The sequence below is a fragment of the Heptranchias perlo genome, chromosome 27 (assembly GCF_035084215.1).
Source record: "Heptranchias perlo isolate sHepPer1 chromosome 27, sHepPer1.hap1, whole genome shotgun sequence".
NCBI lineage: Eukaryota > Metazoa > Chordata > Chondrichthyes > Hexanchiformes > Hexanchidae > Heptranchias > Heptranchias perlo.
Window position 1 is genome coordinate 1,669,603 of NC_090351.1, and position 21,351 is coordinate 1,690,953.

General features: G+C 49.8%; 1 protein-coding gene across 2 annotated transcripts in view; it reads right to left on the reverse strand.

Moving 5' to 3' along the window:
- Positions 1–16,310, reverse strand: part of LOC137344340 (DENN domain-containing protein 2D-like) — a 74,242-nt gene extending 57,932 nt beyond the window's left edge. The window contains exon 1 of one of the 2 annotated variants that reach the window (XM_068007207.1): positions 15,784–16,310. The gene's annotated coding sequence lies outside the window, so the exon portion shown is untranslated. Of the gene's footprint in view, positions 1–2,859; positions 3,092–15,783 lie in introns of those variants that run through there. The other variant, XM_068007210.1, reaches the window with a different exon arrangement.
- Between the last annotated feature and the right edge of the window lie 5,041 nt (positions 16,311–21,351).

The window sequence follows — 21,351 nt, forward strand, 5'->3', positions numbered from 1 at the left end:
TGGATTTGGAAATCCCCCTCCCCCTCTGCACTGCCTGTCCACTCACCCTGCCTCCTCAGGAAGACTCCAGTGGCCCTTCCCCAGCTGGCCAGACTACGTTTTCAGATCGAACCCCCATCCAGCCCTGGACCCTGCCTCTCCCTGATGTGCTTGGACTGTTGTTCTTTGTGATATAATGGGAATTGTGTTGTATATAGGATATTAGGAATGATGTATATAGGATATTGGGAATATAGGATATTATGTTTGTATTCCCTTGAGTATAGATGATTAAGGGGTGATCTAATTGAGGTTTTTAAGATGATGAAAGGAATTGATAGGGTAGATTGGTGGGAGAGTCCAGAACAAGGGGGCATAACCTTAAAATTAGAGCTAGGACATACAGGGGTGATGTCAGGAAGCACAAAGGGGGTGGAAATCTGGAACTCTCTTCCCCAAAAAGCTGTTGAGGGTGGGGGTCAATTGAAAATTTCAAAACTGAGATGAATAGATATTTGTTCAGCAAGGGTATTAAAAGATATGGATCAAAGGCGGGTAAATGGAGTTAAGATACAGATCAGCCATGATCTAATTGAATGGTGGAACAGGCTCGAGGGGCTGAATGGCCTCCTCCTGTTCCTATGTTCCTCTAGAAATAACGATGGAAGGGGTTTAACATGATGGTGTTGCAAATGGTTCTATGATACAATAATTCAGGAAGTTGTTTAAGAACTGGCCGCGATTAAGTAAACTGTTTAATTTGACGGTTTTCTTGTTTCAGTGCAGTGCTGTGGTTGGTGAATCGCCAACAGCTGATCTGTGGTCCTGGTGCAATCTGAGGATTAATGTCGGTCCTGATCAAATGTTGCCTCCCAATTGAGGGATTGTGAGCTCAGTACATTCAGACTGCCTGTTACTGTGAGCTGAACACCTGGTTACTTGTGACACTGAATGGACTGCCTGTCTGACAAACTGGGAGATCTCTGGATTATTATTCAGTAGTGGGACAATCCACAGTGCACGTTACCAACCACCATCCTGTATTTTAACTTCACACTTTAAAAAAGGACAATCACAAATAATGTCAAAAATGAAATCCCTGAGAATCAAAACATTGTCGGGCACTGAAATTAGAGTCAAGAATGAAAGGTCGTGCGAGAGACACAATCGAACGCAGCCTTTGGAAAACTACAAATATTTTTTCTCTCTCAATTTAAGTATTTTGTTCCAAAAAATTTGGGTGTGTCCACTGTCCACTCCCAGCTCTCCCTCTCTTCACATCAATACGATCTCACTTCCTCTTATTCTGCTCAATAGAGTCACTCTCTGCCTCTTCCCTTCCCCCAAACAGGGACTCAAACCCCTCTCTCTATATCTTTCACTCTGTCCCTCATACTCTCTGTCACAAACTCAAGCCGTGTCTTTCTGTTTCCCTCTGTCTCCCCTCCCCTCCCCTCCCCTCCCTTCTTGGCTCTTTCCTAATTTCTCCTTTCCCCTGCCCCCCGTCTCATCTCCCCCCTCTCCCCCCCTCCCCCCTCCTCCTCCCCCTCCTCCTCCCCCCCCCCTCCCCCCTCCTCCTCCCCCCCCTCCCCCCTCCTCCTCCCCCCCCTCCCCCCTCCTCCTCCCCCCCCCTCCCCCCTCCTCCCCCCCCCCTCCCCCCTCCTCCTCCCCCCCCCTCCCCCCTCCTCCTCCCCCCCCCCTCCCCCTCTCCTCCCCCCCCTCCCCCCTCCTCCTCCCCCCCTCCCCCCTCCTCCCTCCCCCCTCCCCCCTCCCCCCTCCCCCCTCCCCCCTCCCCCCTCCCCCCTCCTCCCTCCCCCCTCCTCCCTCCTCCTCCCCCCCTCCCCCCTCCTCCCTCCTCCCCCCTCCTCCCTCCTCCCCCCTCCTCCCCCCTCCTCCCTCCTCATCTCCTCCCCCTCCCCCCTCCTCATCTCCTCCCCCTCCCCCCTCCTCATCTCCTCCCCCTCCCCCCTCCTCATCTCCTCCCCCTCCCCCCTCCTCATCTCCTCCCCCTCCCCCCTCCTCATCTCCTCCCCCTCCTCATCTCCTCCCCCTCCCCCCTCCTCATCTCCTCCCCCTCCCCCCTCCTCATCTCCTCCCCCTCCCCCCTCCTCATCTCCTCCCCCTCCCCCCCTCCTCATCTCCTCCCCCTCCCCCTCCTCATCTCCTCCCCCTCCTCTCCTCCCTCTCCTCCCTCTCCCCCCTCTTTCCCCTTTCCCCTCCCCTCTGTACGCCTGTAATGCACTCTCTCTCCCTGTCACCTCCTTTCCCCTCCCACCCCGATGCTGCTAACAGCTGGCCTTGGCTGAGCCTGAGGCTGCAGTTCGGGGAAGGCTGCCTGTGGGGTGGGGACAGTCCCAGTGCTACTGCCAGTGCTGAGAGAGCAGAGCCGGGGATTGGGGAGGGGGAGTGCTGAAGGGCTGATTTAACTTCATCATGTGGGGAGGGGGGTGTGGGGTTTGTGGGGGTCGGGGGGGAGTGAATGGTCCACTCCTTCGAACTCGCTCTGCCCAATTCCTGGCCCTGAATCAAATAGGTAACGTTTTATAAATCCAAAGTTCACACCGTGTTTGTGTGTTGTGCAATGTACTGTTCGTGTCGCTCCTGCTGAGTGAAGTGACGGCAGGTGGGGTCAAGTAGTCACAGGTGTTACTGAAATAATTAGGTAGAATCGACAGCACAGAAACAGGCCATTCAGCCCAACAGGTCTATGCTGGTGTTTATACTCCACTCGAGCCTCCTCCCACTCTAATCACCCCTTCCCACCCTGCCCCCCCATTCCTCTGTTCCCTTCTCTCTCGTATACGCATCAAGCCTCCCCTTAAACCCACCAATGCTATCTGTTTCAGTCACTCCATGAGGCAACAAGTTCCACATTCTCACCGTTCTCTGTGTGAAGAAATTCCTCCGAAGTTCTTTCTTTGATCCGTTAGTGACTATCTTATATTTTTGGCTCCTTGTTCTGGACTAGAATTGCCACCTTCCTGGATTTTTCCAGAGTCTCCCAGATTTAAAGATTAACCTCCAGGACACTGCTGCGAGCAGCATGGGAGAAGGGTCATAGGGGCATTAAATAAAATTGTGCGTTTTTATTTTCTCTGAACATTTTCGTTTATTAGTCAAGAAATATTGGAGATGGGAAAAGAGGCTGTTTGACTGATAGTCAAGAATCATCCAATGAAGTGTCTGTTTACTTTGCAGTTGGGATGGGAGGGCGGGACCTCCTGAGGATTGACGTGCCGGGCGACCAATGGTGGGAGTGTGAGGGTGGAGCAATTGGGGATGGGAGGTCATGTGATGATAAACTCCTGGAATATGTCCAACCAGAGTTGGTAACCCTATAATCTGGGCTCATTGTGTGTCTGTACGTGTTGATTCACTTTTCAGTTAAGAATTGCCTTGCCTCACTGGCCAGTAAAGGTACAACATTGTAAAACGAACCAAGCCCAGATCCTGGGGCCCTGCCAGCACAGGTGTGCTATGGTGTCCCGTTTCAGCCCTGCCCAAACATGCCTTCAAAAACAACCAGAATAGGAACAGAAGAAAAGCAAAGGAGCACAGAGGGAACTGGGGCAGAGGTCAAACTCTCACCTGGGGCAGGGAGGCGTTCCCCAGAGAGCTCAACACTGACCCCACCTACAACTGAGACATCTACACAGGCCAAGCTACTGCTGGGTCAGTGCTGATTGGCAGGATTCACATTCAGTATTAGAGGGTGCCCTCACTCCAGGGTGGGCACTGGGTGCACTCCTTATATCAGAGGGGGCCCTCACTCCAGGGTGGGCACTGGGTGCACTCCTTATATCAGAGGGGGCCCTCACTCCAGGGTGGGCACTGGGTGCACTCCTTGTATCAGAGGGGGCCCTCACTCCAGGGTGGGCACTGGGTACACTCCTTGTATTAGAGGGTGCCCTCACTCCAGGGTGGGCACTGGGTACACTCCTTGTATCAGAGGGGGCCCTCACTCCAGGGTGGGCACTGGGTGCACTCCTTATATCAGAGGGGGCCCTCACTCCAGGGTGGGCACTGGGTACACTCCTTGTATCAGAGGGGGCCCTCACTCCAGGGTGGGCACTGGGTGCACTCCTTATATCAGAGGGGGCCCTCACCCCAGGGTGGGCACTGGGTGCACTCCTTGTATCAGAGGGGGCCCTCACTCCAGGGTGGGCACTGGGTACACTCCTTGTATTAGAGGGTGCCCTCACTCCAGGGTGGGCACTGGGTACACTCCTTGTATCAGAGGGGGCCCTCACTCCAGGGTGGGCACTAGGTACAATCCTTGTATCAGAGGGGGCATTCTCCGTCTCTTCCCCACCCCCAAACAGGGCCTCTATCTCTCTCTCTACATCTATCTCCATCTCGTTCAATCTGTGTCAGAGCAGGGTGTCCAGGGTGTGTGTCAGTATTCGCAGGGGGTCCCGGGAGTGTGTCAGTATTAGCAGGGGGTCCCGGGAGTGTGTCAGTATTAGCAGGGGGTCCCGGGAGTGTGTCAGTATTAGCAGGGGGTCCCGGGAGTGTGTCAGTATTAGCAGGGGGTCCCGGGAGTGTGTCAGTATTAGCAGGGGGTCCCGGGAGTGTGTCAGTATTAGCAGGGGGTCCCGGGAGTGTGTCAGTATTAGCAGGGGGTCCCGGGAGTGTGTCAGTATTAGCAGGGGGTCCCGGGAGTGTGTCAGTATTAGCAGGGGGTCCCGGGAGTGTGTCAGTATTAGCAGGGGGTCCCGGGAGTGTGTCAGTATTAGCAGGGGGTCCCGGGAGTGTGTCAGTATTAGCAGGGGGTCCCGGGAGTGTGTCAGTATTAGCAGGGGGTCCCAGGAGTGTGTCAGTATTAGCAGGGGGTCCCAAGAGTGTGTCAGTATTAGCAGGGGGTCCCAGGATTGTGTCAGTATTAGCAGGGGGTCCCGGGAGTGTGTCAGTATTAGCAGGGGGTCCGGGGAGTGTGTCAGTATTAGCAGGGGGTCCCAAGAGTGTGTCAGTATTAGCAGGGGGTCCCAGGAGTGTGTCAGTATTAGCAGGGGTCCCAGGAGTGTGTCAGTATTAGCAGGGGGTCCCAAGAGTGTGTCAGTATTAGCAGGGGGTCCCGGGATTGTGTCAGTATTAGCAGGGGGTCCCAGGAGTGTGTCAGTATTAGCAGGGGGTCCCAAGAGTGTGTCAGTATTAGCAGGGGGTCCCGGGAGTGTGTCAGTATTAGCAGGGGGCCCCGGGAGTGTGTCAGTATTAGCAGGGGGTCCCGGGAGTGTGTCAGTATTAGCAGAGGGTCCCGGGAGTGTGTCAGTATTAGCAGGGGGCCCCGGGAGTGTGTCAGTATTAGCAGGGGGTCCCGGGAGTGTGTCAGTATTAGCAGAGGGTCCCGGGAGTGTGTCAGTATTAGCAGGGGGTCCCGAGAGTGTGTCAGTATTAGCAGGGGGTCCCGGGAGTGTGTCAGTATTAGCAGGGGGTCCCGGGAGTGTGTCAGTATTAGCAGGGGGTCCCAGGAGTGTGTCAGTATTAGCAGGGGGTCCCAAGAGTGTGTCAGTATTAGCAGGGGGTCCCAGGAGTGTGTCAGTATTAGCAGGGGGTCCCAGGAGTGTGTCAGTATTAGCAGGGGGTCCCAAGAGTGTGTCAGTATTAGCAGGGGGTCCCGGGAGTGTGTCAGTATTAGCAGGGGGTCCCAGGAGTGTGTCAGTATTAGCAGGGGGTCCCGGGAGTGTGTCAGTATTAGCAGGGGGTCCGGGGAGTGTGTCAGTATTAGCAGGGGGTCCCGGGAGTGTGTCAGTATTAGCAGGGGGTCCCAGGAGTGTGTCAGTATTAGCAGGGGGTCCCAAGAGTGTGTCAGTATTAGCAGGGGGTCCCGGGAGTGTGTCAGTATTAGCAGGGGGTCCCGGGAGTGTGTCAGTATTAGCAGAGGGTCCCGGGAGTGTGTCAGTATTAGCAGGGGGCCCCGGGAGTGTGTCAGTATTAGCAGGGGGTCCCGGGAGTGTGTCAGTATTAGCAGAGGGTCCCGGGAGTGTGTCAGTATTAGCAGGGGGTCCCGAGAGTGTGTCAGTATTAGCAGGGGGTCCCGGGAGTGTGTCAGTATTAGCAGGGGGTCCCGGGAGTGTGTCAGTATTAGCAGGGGGTCCCGGGAGTGTGTCAGTATTAGCAGGGGGTCCCGGGAGTGTGTCAGTATTAGCAGGGGGTCCTGGGAGTGTGTCAGTATTAGCAGGGGGTCCCTGGAGTGTGTGTGTCAATATTTTCCAGTGACCCCGAGAGTGTCTGACTATTTAGAAAGGGTCCTGGGAGTATGTGAGTGTTTGCAGGGAGCCCCCAATGTAACTATTTCTGTTACAGTCCCAGTGCTGCCTTGTTTCTATTACAGCACCACCTTATTTCTATTACAGCCCCACTACTGCCTTATTTCTATTACAGTCTAATTGGCACCTTCTTTCTATTACAGCCCCAGTGCTGACTTGTTTCTATTATAGCACAGCATTAGCTTGTTTCTATTACAACCCCAGTGCTGCCTTGTTTCTATTACAGCACCAGCATAAGTACCAACTTGATTCTATTAGAGGCCCAGTGCCGCTTTGTTTCTATTACAGCACTAGCTTGTTTCTATTACAGCCCTAGTGCCACCTTGTTTCTATTACAGCGCCACCTTATTTCTATCACAGTCCCACTAATACCTTCTTTCTATTACAGCCCAGTGTTGCCTTGTTTCTACTACAGCACAAGTAGCAGCACCAGCTTGTTTCTATTACAACCACAGTGCCGCCTTGTTTCTATTACAGCACCACCTTATTTCTATTACACTCCGACTACCACCTTGTTTCTATTACAGCCCAGTGCCACCTTGTTTCTACTACAGCACCAGCATAAGTACCAGCTTGTTTCTATTACAGTCCCAGTGTCGCCTTGTCTCTATTACAGCATCAGCACAACCTTGTTTCTATTACAGCCCCAGTACAACATTGTTTCTATTACAGCCTGTAATAAAAATAACGTGGCACTGGTGTTGTAATAGAAACAACATGGCACTGGTGTTGTAATAAAAACAATGTACCCTGTTTCTATTACAGTTGCAGTGCTACTCTGTGTCTATTGAATCACCATTACCACTTTATTTTTATTACCGCCCCAGTGGGTAACCTGCCCAATAAAAAATGTCCATTTTCCACATGATCGTAATTCAACTGGTGCCACTTAACGTGGCTTCCGGGTTTGCCGTCGGAAAGCTGCGCAGCGGGCGGACTGTGCACCAGCATCACAGGCTGTCAGCTGGAGGAGCCCTATTTAAAGGGGCAGTCCTCCAATGGCTACTCCTGAGCAAACACCCAGGTGCGACTGGATGGGGTGAGGAGGAGGAGGGATGTCTTCTACCTGGTGGACAGGAGGAAGTGGCCTGCCTCTGCCACCAAGAAGGCCTGGCTCGAGGCGGCAGAGGAGGTCACCAGCAGCAGCAACATCTCCCGCACCTGGATCCAGTACAGGAAGTGCTTCAATGACCTAACTAGGTCAGTCAAAGTGAGTACACTTACTCATTCTCCTACACTCCGTCTTCCACATCACCGCCCCCACCCCCAACTCATTCTGCACTGCCCACACTACTCTATCACATCACTCCTCACACCCGCTTAAGGCTCATCCTCAACTTACCTGCACTTCCTCACCTCCACATTACTCACTCCACCACTCCCACTCAACCCAATCCTCATACAATGTCATGGCTCTGTCTCATACTCACCCTCTGATGCATCTCTTTCACGGTCAGCCTCACCCAAACCAATGCATTCATCGGTTGGCCACGTCACCATCCCTCACTCTCGCATCTGTACTTTCTCCCCTTATAGGAGAAGAGAGCCCAGAATGCACGGGAGAGGGCGAGGGCTGGAGGGGGCCGCAACAGATCGCCATCCTCACAGATGCGGAGCAGGAGGCGCTGGAGCTGAGCCGCACCCTCGAGTGCCTGTCCATCGGGGACGCCGAGACTGGCACCCGACAAACGTCTGGTGACAGAACTTTAACATTCAGCACACACAATATGAATTGATGTTAACATGCCTTGCCATCTTCAGCACCTCAGTATGCTCATCGCAATATGACACATCTGTGATGGTGCTTAATATTGCCTTCTGTTCTCTTACAGGGCCTTCAGTGATTGCTGTGATGGCAGAGGGTGATTCCTCAGAGGACCTGCCAGCCTCTGAGGGGGCACTGTCACATCTGAGCGAGCCATCCACCAGCGCAGATACTCACACCTCGGTGGGTCCCCGTCCGCAGTTAGTTGGGGTCACACATGGTGAGTTACCACACACGTGAGCACGAGCAGACAGTGGTGGAAGGGGCAGCTGTGGAGAGTCCGTGTCGGTGGGAGCACTCCTCTCCAGGCTCTGCTCAGCTGGACACAGATGCTGAACTCTGGGGGCCATCCTTTAAAAGGAGAATGATCGAGGGGCAGCAGCGCATTTGCGAGGTGCTGGAACAGGTGCCACGCGCACTCTCCACAATTGCGCAGAGGATGGAGGAGTCCAACTCCTGCATGAGTGGAATGATGGCACAGGTACGGGAGGGAATCTCTGAGATAGTGTCACAGGGAATTGAGGGAATCTCTGAGATAGTGTTGCGGTTAAGTGCGGGAATGTCTGCGATGGGGGGAAGGATGGCCAACATGGAGCTTCAAGCACGGCTCAACAATGAGTCCATTCAGGCCCTGACAACGGCCGTTCGGACTCAGGGTGAACAACATTCTGCCGCCTTAAACAGGCAGGCAGATACACGAGCACTGGCCTTACAAGGCTTCACACATGTCCTCCAAACTGGACGTGGAAGTGGGGATACCGCTCAAAGTGCCCCCATGTCTCACCCATTGCCCCCCCTCTCAACCAGTACCCACAATGCTGCCTCCTCTCCAGGTGGCCGAGTCTGACCCTGTACAGGTGCAGGTGGAGCAGTCTTTGGAGGGGCCCTCACGGGCACCGAAACCCAGAGGACGTCGGCCCAAAGCATCTAATCAGTCAGGGCATGAACAAGAGTAACCTGCCACTACCTCTGCTGCAGTCACAGGGGAAGCACCACGTAGGAGTAGTCGGAAGCGAAAGGTGAAGGTTTTGTAAGCACGAAGGGGATGCACAAGGGTGTTTGATGGTTGGTCATGTTTTTCATTTATATTAGCTTTTTGTTAAACTCACATTAAATAGTACTACTGCCACGTCTTGGCCATTCTTGACTGGCTTCTGTAATAAAGCCCTTTCATGAGGTTCACCACAAATGCCGACACTTGATGCCACCCATTGGGTCACTCTACAGTGGGTTTATGTGTAGTCGCAGGACTGTTTTGTGCAGGGAGGGAAGGGGCACTGGTGTGGGCGCTGCTCTGTACAGGTGGTGTGAGGACTGGACTCTTCACACTGTCTGACGTTAGGAGAACTGTTCACATTTCAGTGACTCCCTGGCCTCACGAGCAGCCAGGTGAGCCGCTGTTCTGCCCGTGGGTTGCTCCTGTTCCTGCTCCTCCTCCTCCTCTGCCTCCTCCTCCTTTGCCTTCTGCTCCTCAATGTGGGTAGCAGATATGGACGAGGCCTCCTGAAGCAGTACCCCTCTCTGTTGTTCCCCTCTATGCTCTTGTGCAGGTGCCTGTGGTGCAGCACTGTGTTGTGGAGCTCCACGTGGCGGAGGTGGACACCGTGCCTGGCGAGGCTGGTGATGTTGCTCGTCCTCGGATATAGTGGCGAATGCAGCCATGGCACCCCCCCCATCCTGACGGTGTGAGTCTGAGGGGGTCGCAAAGTAGTTTGGTATATTTGCACAGCAGAGTTTTGAGTGGAAAGTAAGACTTTTGGTGAAAACACAAAGGTGTTGCAGCCAAAACTTTGTCTGAAGTGACAGAGTGCCCTGCTGCAATAAATGAGGTTTTCCCCCCAACTGTCAAATAATCCTTCGCATCTCCCACTGGCTGCTGGCTGAAACACGTCTGCTCCAACAGGGAGTGTTTCCCACAGCACGGGAAACACGCTGAGGATCCTTCAAAATTGCACCCCTGCCAAAATGTGGAGACAATTAAGTAGTTCAAGTACTTCAACTACCACAACAATTGTGTCAAGTATCATCCCGCCGGCTTTAATTGCATTTGGGAGGTGCTCACACCCAGACGCGTCACTGGGGAACCCGGAAGTCTGCGTGTTGGAGCCGGGCTCCGAACCCGAACGGGATTTCCTTGATTTTCGGAGCCCCCCCGCCCCCAATGCATCCGCAACTTAACTCAAAAATCGAGCCCCATGTGTCTGTTAAATCACCCTTACCAACTTGTTTCTATTACATCCCCAGTGCCGCCTTATATCTAACACAGCACCAGAACCAGCTTGTTCCTGTTACAGCCCCCGTGCCACCTTGTTTCTATTGTAGCATCAACACAGCACCAGCTTGTTTCTATTACAGCCCCAGTACTGCCTTGTTTCTATTACGGCGTCAGCACAACCTTGTTTCTGTTACAGCCCTGGTGCCACATTGTTTCTATTACAGTCTGTAATAAAAACAACGTGGCACTGGTGTTGTAATAAAAACAATGTGCCCTGTTTCTATTACAGTTGCAGTACTACTCTGTGAAAATTGAATCACCATTACCACTTTATTTTTATTACAGTCCCAGTGCCACATAGTTTTTATTACAGTCCCAGTGCCACATTGTTTTTATTACAGTCCCAGTGCCATATTGTTTTTATTACAACAACAGTGCCATCTTGTTTTTATTACAACACCAGTGTAAGTTTATACCATCACCTGTTGAATCTGTATCGAACATGTAGTTTGTGTAATTGACCTGTTGTATTAATCAAACATGTACCTGATGATTGTTAACCAATGTATTGCAGTAATCACACATGTACCGTGACTCATTGTACCACCTGTATTGGCGACCTGTAGCTTTTGCGATCCTTATATGAGCACATTTCTCTCTTTCGTACTCATTAAGCAAATATATAGTAATCAACCACATAACTTAACACCTGTCAAGCTTTACAAAAACTCTTAAAAATCCCTTAATAAAACTAATGAAAATATGAAATTGCCAGCACAGCACACAAGCTGTAACCATAGCTACATTAACAAGTCACTCAGTCATACCCACGAGATAAGAACCTAACTGTCCAAATGAGACAGTGGAGTTGTGGAGTTACCAGCCTGGGACCCAGACAGGAGGATACAACAACAGACCTAGAGTGGCCTTTAGAGAAACTCAACTGGGTAAGATGAGGGGCTAGTCACATGGGAATGGTAGCAACTGATGATTGGTCAATCAGAGGGCTATGGCATTGGGGGGGCTACTCCATCCCCCCCCCGCTCTGTCCATCAAAGAAAGAGATAAGGAGTAGGCTGACTCTTCTTCCTTTGTCTGAAAGATACTCGACACCCAATTGGCCACCATGCCTTTTGGCAAGATCTCCATAAGGTTAAACCCTGTGTCAATAATAGCCCCTGTAACCACCCTCAAAAGTGGCATAAAAGAGAGTCAGGTTGTAGAGAACATGGACGGGAGTAAGGGTTGACCCTGGAGCGAAACCAGGCATCCCTGACGAGAAGAGGATCCGGATCCAAAAAGGTCAGAGGTCAATGAATCAGAGACCTACAAAGGGAACCTTGTCCTGATCAAGGGGCAGGAAGAGGAAACCCCAGGTGGGGTAAGGCCAAGAGCCTACAAAGGTGTCGACGGAAGAGACCCCAGGTGGGGTGACTGTAAAGACTCCTGTACGCAGACCTCTACCCGGTGCGGGACGTGTGATAAAGCTCTTGTTCTGCACTGTTGACTGCTGCTTAAATGCACATAGTGCTGAACCTTGTGTGAGACTGAATAATACTCCACTGCACCATATTGGTGTCACGTCGATCATTGGCAAGATGGGTAGAGTTACCCTACACCAGTGCCACGTTTTGTTTACAGCACCAGTGCCACGTTTTTATTACAACACCAGTGCCACATTGCTTTTATTACAACAGCAGTGCCACCTTGTTTCTATTACAGCACCAGTGCCACATTGCTTTATTACAATACCAGCACCATATTGTTTTTATTACAGCACCAGTGCCACCTTGTTTTTATTACAGCTCCAACGTTGCATTATTTCTATTGCGGCACCAACACCAGCTTGTTTCTATTACAGCACTAGTGCCACATTGGTTTTATTACAACACCAGTGCCATGTTGGTTTATTACAGCACCAACGCCACCTTGTTTTTATTACTGCACAACCTTGTTTCTATTATAGCATAACCTTGTTCTATTAGAACCCCAGTGCCACATTGTTTCTATTACAGCAACAGCACCAGCATCAGCTTGTTTCTATTACAGCCCCAGTGCTGCCTTGTTTCTATTACAACACAAGCACCAGCACTAGCTTGTTTCTATTACATCCCAAGCATCAGTACTAACTTATGTCTATTACAGCCCTGGTGCCACCTGGTTTCTATTACAGCCCCAGAATCAGCTCCAGCTTGTTTCTATTACAGCCCCAGTGCCATCTTGTTTCTATTACAGCACCAACACAGCACCAGCTTGTTTCCACTACTGCCCCAGTGCTGCCTTGTTTCTATTACAGCATCAGCTTGTTTCTATTACAGTACCAACACCACCCTATTACTATTACAGCAGAAGCACAATCTTGTTTCTATTACTGTCCATTGCAGCATTGTTTCTATTACAGCACCAACACCAGCTTGTTTCAATTACAGCCCCAGTCCCACATTGTTTCTATTGCAGCAGCAGCACCTTCTTACTCATTACAGCATGAGTGCCATATTGTTTTATTGCAACACCAGTGTCACCTTGTTATTATTATAACAGCAGTGCCACATTGCTTTTATTACAAAAGCAGTGCCACATTGTTTTGATTACAGCACCAATGCCACATTGTTTTTATTGCAGTACCAGTGTCATCTTGCTTTTATTACAGCACCACCTTGTTTCTATTACAGTCCCAGTGCCGCATTGTTTCTATTGCAGCCTTAGTGCCGCCTTCTTTCTATTACAGCACCAGTACCACCTTGTTCTTATTGCAGCAGAGGCACAATCTTGTTTCCATTACAGCCCAGTGCAGCATTATTTCTATGACAGCACCAGTGCCACCTTGTTTCTATTACAATGTTAGAACAAGCACCAACTTATTTCTATTACAGTCCCAGTGCCACATTGTTTTTATTACAGCACAAGTGTTGTTTTGTTTCTATTAGAGCACCAGCACCAGCTATTTTGTATTACAGCCCCAGTGCCACCTTGTTTCTGTTATAGCACAACACAGCACCTGCTTGTTTCCGTTACAGCCCAAGTACCACCTTCCTTCTATTACAGTCCCAGTGCCACATTGTTTCTATTGCAGCCTTGGTGCCACCTTGTTTCTATTACAGCTCCAGCACCACCTTGTTCCCATTACAGCAGAGGCGCAATTATATTTGCATTACAGCCCAGCGCAGTGTTGTTTCTACTACAGCATCAGCATCAACTTGTTTCTATTATAGTCCCAGTGATACCTTGTTTCCATTTTCAGCACTATATTGTTTCTATTACAATCCCAGTGCCACATTTTTCTATTGCAGTACCACCTTTTTCCGACCAAAGCTGCAGCACCAGCTTGTTTCGATTACAGTCCCACTGCAGCATTGTTTCTATTACAGCATCATCGCCAGCACCAGCTTGTTTCTATTACAGCCCCAGTGTCACTTTGTTTCCATCACAGCACCACTGCCACCATGTTTCTATCACACTGCCAGTGCCACTTTGTTTCCATTCCTGCCCCAGTGTTGTTTTGTTTCTATTACAGTATCAGCACCAGCTTGTTTCTATTAAAGCACCAGTGCCATCTTGTTTTTATTACAGCCCCAGCACCAGCTTGTTTCTATTACACTGCCAGTGCCACCTTGTTTCCATTCCTGCCCCAGTGTTGTTTTGTTTCTATTACAGTATCAGCACCAGCTTGTTTCTATTAAAGCACCAGTGCCATCTTGTTTCTATTACAGACCCAGTGCCACATTGTTTCAATTACAGCCTCAGTGCTGCCCTGTTCCTATTACAGACGCAGTGCTACTCTGTGTCCAGTGAATCACCATTACCACCTTATTTTTATTACAACGTCAGTGCTGCATTGTTTTTATTACAGCCCCAGTGCCACATTGTTTTTATTACAGCACAAGTGCTGTTTTGTTTCTATTAGAGAACCAGCACCAGCTATTTTGTATTACAGCCCCAATGCCACCTTGTTTCTATTACAGCACAACACAGCTCCAGCTTGTTTCCATTACAGCCCCAGTACCACCTTACTTCTATTACAGTCCCAGTGCCACATTGTTTCTATTGCAGGCTTGGTGCCACCTTGTTTCTATTACAGCACCAGCACCACCTTGTTCCTATTCCTGCAGAGGCACAATCTTGTTTCCATTACAGCCCAGTGCAGCATAGTTTCTATTACAGCACCAATACCAGCTTGTTTCTGTTATAGCATCAGCACCAACTTGTTTCTATTATAGTACCAGTGATACCTTGTTTCCATTTTCAGCACTATGTTGTTTCTATTACAATCCCAGTGCCACATTGTTTCTATTGCAGCCTTGGTGCTGCCTTGTTTCTATTGCAGCACCACCTTTTTCCTATCCAAGCACCAGCTCCAACTTGTTTCTATTACCGCCCCAGTACCACTTTGTTTCTATTACTGCATTGGAGCAGCACCAGCTTGTTTCTATTACAGCCCCAGTGCCACCTTGTTTCTATTACAGCATCAGCATCAGCACCAGCTTGTTTCTATTACAGCCCCGTGCCACCTTGTTTCTATGACAGCATCAGCAACCGTATCAACTTGTTTTTATTACAGCCCCAGTGCCACCTTGCTTCTATTGCAGCACCAGCAGCACCTTCTTACTAATTACAGCAAAAGTGCCACGTTGTTTTTAGTGCTGCCACCTTTCTGTTACAGTCCTGGTGCTACCTTGTGTCTATTACAATCCCACTGCTAATTTATGTCTATTAAAGTACCATTACCACCTTGTTTCCATTACAGCCCTGTTTCTATTACAGTTGCAGAGCAACTCTGTATCTATTCAATTACCATTACCACCTTATTTTTATTGCGACACCAGTACCACATTGTTTTTATTACAGCGACAGTGCTGCCATGTTTCTATTACAGTCCTGGTGTTACCTTGTGTCTATTACAGTCCTGCTGCTAATTTGTGTCTATTAAAGCACCATTACCACCTTGTTTCTATTACAGCCCTGTTTCTATTAGTCCCAGTGCTACTTTGTTTCTATTACAGCACCAGCACCACCTTCTTTCTAATTACAACACCAGTGCCACATTGTTTTTATTACAGCCACATTTCTATTACAGTCCCATTACCACCTTGTGTCAATTATAGCTCCAGTGCCACCTTCTGTCTAATAAATCACCATTACCACCTTTTTTCTATTACAGCACCCAAACTATCTTATTTTTATTACTGCGCCAGTGCCAATATATCCAAGGGCATAACCCAAAAGATTGTGCAGATGCAGAGTGGTGGTAGTAAACTCTCTGTAAAGAATACTTGCAGTGAGTTGTTGGGTCACCCAGAGATTGAATCCTTGGAGGATCTTATCTGAGCTGTGCCGTTTGAAGGGAATCAGACAGCAGAGCCCAGGGCCGTCTCTCACAGAGGGGTAGGAACGCCAAAGGACCATCCACCCTGGACCACTCCACTCAGTCTGTAGCGCCCGCCTCAAGGGGAGTAACGGTAGAACCCAGGAGCTTGCTGGTTAGCTGCTTTAAGCTTGATAACCCGGCTGTACAGAGCGCCGTGGGAAGAGCAAAGAGGGGAAACCAAAATACAACTTGCCGAAACGGATGGATGAGTCTGGACTTCCTCTCAATTCTAGAACATGATCCAATCCTGGGAGGCACCTCTCGATGGAGCGAATGCAGACTGAAGGCGAATTTCAGGTTTCACCTAATCACGGACAAGGTTGTAATGGGTCAAAGAGACTGGAGCATCAGTGTAGACTATGCAAAGTTCCGTAGAAATGAAGTCAGTCTGTTAGCCGAGCAACGTATGTACATGCCGTGTGTGACGGATGTGAACTCCCTCAAGTGGTTGGTTCATGGTGTGAATGAAAGTTCACTGACAATGGTTAGCCAATCGACTCACCGTTTCTCAGCTGGGTAGAGATCTTTACATTAAAAATAGCTTTGGTCAGTCTGGTGTTTATCAGTACCTCCAGCAGGATGTACCTGAGTAATGATAAATCACAGGCCACAAGATGTTAGCACACTCTGTGTTTTCCCCACATCACTTCCAATCCTCTCCATATCTCCGTGGAAACACTTGGGATATAAACTCAGCCGAGTGAGTTCTTTGACGGAGGGAAGTGGCAATTGGTCACAGTTTTATTCCAGATCAGTACGTCCAGTTTTGTAATATAGGAACAGGAGGAGGCCATTCAGCCCCTCTTGCCTGTTCTGCCATTCAGTGAGATCATGGCTGATCTGTATCTCAGCTCTATTTACCCAACTTTGCTCCACACCCGTTGATACCCTGACCCAACAAAAATCTGTCGATCTCAGTCTGGAAAGCTCCAATTGACCCCCAGCATCCACAGCCTTTTGGGGGAGAGAGTTCCAGGTTTCCACTCCCCTTTGTGACAAAGTTTGGCTCCTCTGTGCAGCTGAAAGTGCGTTTTTGCATTTCTTCCGGGCGATAGGTGGAAGTGATGAGTGACAGAGCTCTGGCTGACTAAGACTGATGCACCTGGAGCTGAACGTTTGTGGTTTGCTTGGGTGTGATGCAATGTACAACCTTGTGCTACAGAAGTGAGAGTTAGGAACCAAAGAGTCGATTTTAACCCTGCTTTCCGCACTCCTCGCGCTGCCACCGGGATGTTAAAATGGCTGCAGTGACTTCCCCCTCCGATCCTGCAGGTCGTGACTTTAACCTGTGTTTTTCAGCAGGCCAGAAAAGACACCTAAAGGCAGCGGGGTCCTTCTTTATGTCTGGAGATCGGGCTCCGATGGGGTCCGACTGTGAGTTTAACCCGAGCTCTGTGCGGTGAGGCTGCCGTAGCGCCAAGATGGCGGCAAATGGAGCCGGGGCCAGAGGAGGCCCAGAAGGATTGGGTAATCTTATTGGTTTTTGGTTTCCTTGTGGGCCAAGAGGTGCAGGAGTGATCCTCCGGGCCCCACAAGGAAATCTTGGGCCTCCCCCTCCCCCGGGCTTCCCTCCCCTTCCCCCTTCCCCTCCCCTTCCCCTCCCCGCCCACTCTAATAAACAGCCAGCAGCTTCAGACAATGGGCATTTATTTGTCACCTTTAATCAAGAGGACGTCTCACGGAGGGACTGAGTCAGGGAAGAAAGTGCTCGCACTCTTGTCTCCGAGTCAGAAGGTCGTGGGTTCAAACCCCACTCCAGAGACTTGAGCACATAATCCAGGCTAACACCTCAGTGCAGTACTGAGGGAGTGCAGCACTGTCGGAGGTGCGTATTTCAGATGTGACATCAAACCGAGGCCCTGTCTGCCCTCAGGTGGAGGCCACCATTCGATGAAGAGCAGGCGAGTTCTCCCCAGTGTCCTGACTAAGATTTATCACTCAACCAACATCACTAAAACAGATTTTCTGGTCATTATCACATGGCTGTTTGTGGGATCTTGCTGTGCGCAAATTGGCTGCTGCATTTCCTACATTACAACAGTGACTACACTTCAGAAGTACGTCATTGGCTGTAAAGCGCTTTGGGACGTCCTGAGGTCATGAAAGGCGCTATATAAATGCAAGTTCTTTCTTTATTTCAGTGGCCATTACAGGGAGCCTGCATGATTTCTGTTATAGTTCCCTGCTTTCTGCTGGCTCGCTGGGTCACTCTCTGACCTGCCAGTGGGATGGGTTAGACTGGTTCTATGTCCAGTAACTTGAGATTGAGCTCTATTCTCACCCAGTCAGTCGGGGGAATTCCGACAGGTTGTTTTTTGTTTCATTTTTATTTTCCATTTCTCTTTACACTTTCAAACCACAGAAATTTCCATCACTCAGGGTCACCGTATTACCTGCAAATGTGGGACACTTGAACAGGACAAGCTATAGCACCGTAATACCTGTTAATGAGGGGCACTGCAGACAGGTCAAACTGTAATACCATAATACCTGTAAATATGGGGCACTACAAATAGGACAAAATATAATACCATGTTATCTGTAAATATGGGCCACTCTAGACATGACAAACTATAATACCATAATATCTGTAAAAATAGGGCACTGCAGACTCAACAAACTATAATACCATAATATCTGTAAATATGGGGCACTGTAGACCGGACTTCCTATAATACCATAATACCTGTAAGTATGGCGCACTATAGAGAGGACAAGCTGTAATACCAAAATATCTAACAGCACTCAATTCTCCACTGTAAGATCATTTGCATAATTATTCACAGCACCAGATGTAAACTCAGACAGGTCGAAGGAGCACACTCATGTGGGAATGAAAGATGGTGTGTAAGTCACATTTAAAGGGATGGGTCCAATTAAAGGGGAGTGTCACAATAGGGGGACAAAAATTTAGAAAGCTTTTGGAGAGCCTCAAAAGGCCTCACAACCCAATAACAGGCTTGCCCATGCAGCAACTACAGAGCAACATGGAAGCCTTGTTCCTTGATGAGCCAACCTTCTGCTGCATGGTACCTGCCGGTGTCCTTGCAGCAGACGGCACAGGCCTCTTCTGCCTCCCTGCTGACCCAACCGTAAGAGGCCAGATCTCCATGGCTGGTGTGCCTAGGCTCGGGTTGCCAACTCTGGTTGGAATATTCCTGGAGGTTTCATTACCTGGCCTCCTGCCTCCAACTGCCCAACCCTACACTCACGCTATTGGTCGCCCGACACGTCCATCCTCGTGGTGCACCACCTTCCCACGCCAATTGACAAAACCCACAGGCTCTTATTTACCTGATTGGATGATGCTTGATTGTCCATCAAACAGCCTTTTTATCCCAATGCCAATATGTTTACAAATAATAAACGAAGGAAAATTAAAAAGTCACAGACTTTATTTAATATCCCTGAGATTTCTCTCCTGCTGCGGCCAAGAAATTAATCTTTAATTCCTGGAGACTCCAGGACAATCCTGGAGGGTTGGCAACCCTAGCCTGGGCCTCCAGAAATAGGTGCTGGGGTCTCACCAATTGGACAATGCTGGTCCTTGTTCACCCTGGCACATAGGAACAGGAGAAGGCCATTCAGCCCCTCGTGCCTGCTCCGCTATTTGATAAGATCATGGCTGATCTGTGATCTAACTCCATATACCCGCCTTTGGCCCATATCCCTTAATACATTTGATTGCCAAAAAGCTATCTATCTCACATTTAAATTTAGCAATTGAGCTAGTTTCATTGGTGCTGGGAGCAAAACAAAAGCAGAAGTGGCCTGACACACTTACCTTCCTGTTCTGTGCCCTGTAACTGTCCTCCTGCCCAGTTGACTGCCCCCAGCAACCTTGGGCACCAGTATTCTGGGCATGGACTTGAGGTGGGTTCTTCATGCCCACATACTGGGAAGTCATGTGCAGGGTGTCCCTGCAATGTAATAATGAAACCCCTCCACCCCGCCCCTCCATGCTTCCCGCCCCACCCCTCCCCCACCCCGTCCCTCCCCCACCCCATGCCCTGCCCCCTGCCTTTCCCCCCACCTGCTCTGGACCAATTAACGACCAGGACTGATTTCTGCCCAATTTTGCGGTCCATTAGATCTTGTCTGTGCCCATTGTTGGTGCAGAATGAGCCCCAAAATCGGCTCCTGTTTTACCAAATAATCCCCTAATTCAGCAGCATCAATGTACCTATTGGTGAGGGCAATTGACACAGGCGGGGGGGTAAATTTCATCCCCTGTGAGTTTCTGGCCTTTCATCTCCAGGGTCCCAGTTCAAATCCAGCCCAGCCTGTCTGATCTATCTGGGTGCAAGGGTCAAACAGGAAATAATGCTCGGGTTCTCTCTTCCTGGGTTCCCAGTGGACATGGTCCCACACAGCACAATATAGACCCTAATTCAGCACTAAGCTGACAGTCTCATTCAGAAAGGCCTGACAGGTGTCAAGTGTGAGATATAGAGAAAAAAACACACATAGTCTGTTATGAAAGTCACATCAGATTGTAAACAGTACTCGTCTCCTTCCTCTTTGAAGATGACTGTTCTTTCCAACACCGGATGAACCATCCAGTCTAAAAACCCAGCTGCCAGGGTGAGTGTGCTGGTTGCTCTTTGTTGGTTCAGTTTCCTACAAAGAGAGAAGGAATCAAATGTAATGGAATTGTTACCTTATTGGAGCTTGGAACTTCTCATTGAAGACTCCAGTTAGTCAGTAGACTGCTGGCTACATAATAAGACTTTGAAGGGACTGATCCACTACTTGTCTGAGATATCCTGTAACTGTAGGTAAACTGGCAGAGATCTTGGTTCCCCTCCTCCGCTGTGTATATTTCTCTCACTCCCAGTTTCTTTTCCTGTTCTGTTGTCTGTGTGCCCATTGTGAAGGAGTATGTCACCATAATGAGCCCAAACTAAAACCTGGCTCATCAGTGCCGAGCCCTTACCCCTCACCGAGGCTGCCCTGCTTGTCTTCACTTTTACCCCATCCCTCTCCTGAGATGGCCAAATGGCCCTCACCTCCAAGTCCCATCTTGGCCCATCCCCTTATTTCCCTGGCTCCCTCTACATGTTCAAACATCTCACCCTGTACCATCCCTTTCAACGCTCCTTCAAGGTCCTCCCTATTTATTGACCCCCCCCCCCACCCCGGTGCCTTCCTCAGCAAAACCACTTCCCTCTTGTTTGCCCTCAGTCTCTGCACTTAGTGACTTCTAATCCTCAGTGATTTCAACCTCCACCTGTACTCCCCCTCCCCCATCTCTGCTGATTTTCTTGCCTTCTTCGTCTCTCTCAGCCTCACTCTACACATTGACTCCCCCGTCCACAAATACATGTCCACCCTATTGACCTCCTCATCTCACGAGGCCTTCTAAGGTCTCCATCACTGACAGAGCTCTCGCCAATCATTTCCTCCCTCCTTTCTCCTGCAAATCCCCTCTGCCAGCCCTAAACCCTCCACTCTCACCTTTCACCCATGGAGATGAAGGTCATTACTCAAATAAAGGCAGCTAAACACCATTATCGTGAATACCGCACATGATCTTATTCTATGTCCCTGAACTCAACAAGGAGCCTCTCTTGTAGGTATTATTTTCACCAGTAGGCTTGCTGTTCCTGTCATTAGTCATCTCTGAGCTCTGCCCAACAGGCAGCCCATGACCTGCGGGCACAGGCAATCCACGACCTCTGACCACCAGATAACCCATGACCTCGGACCAGCAGGAATCTTTTGATTATTTAATTTCAGAGCCCAATCCAAATCTACTTAT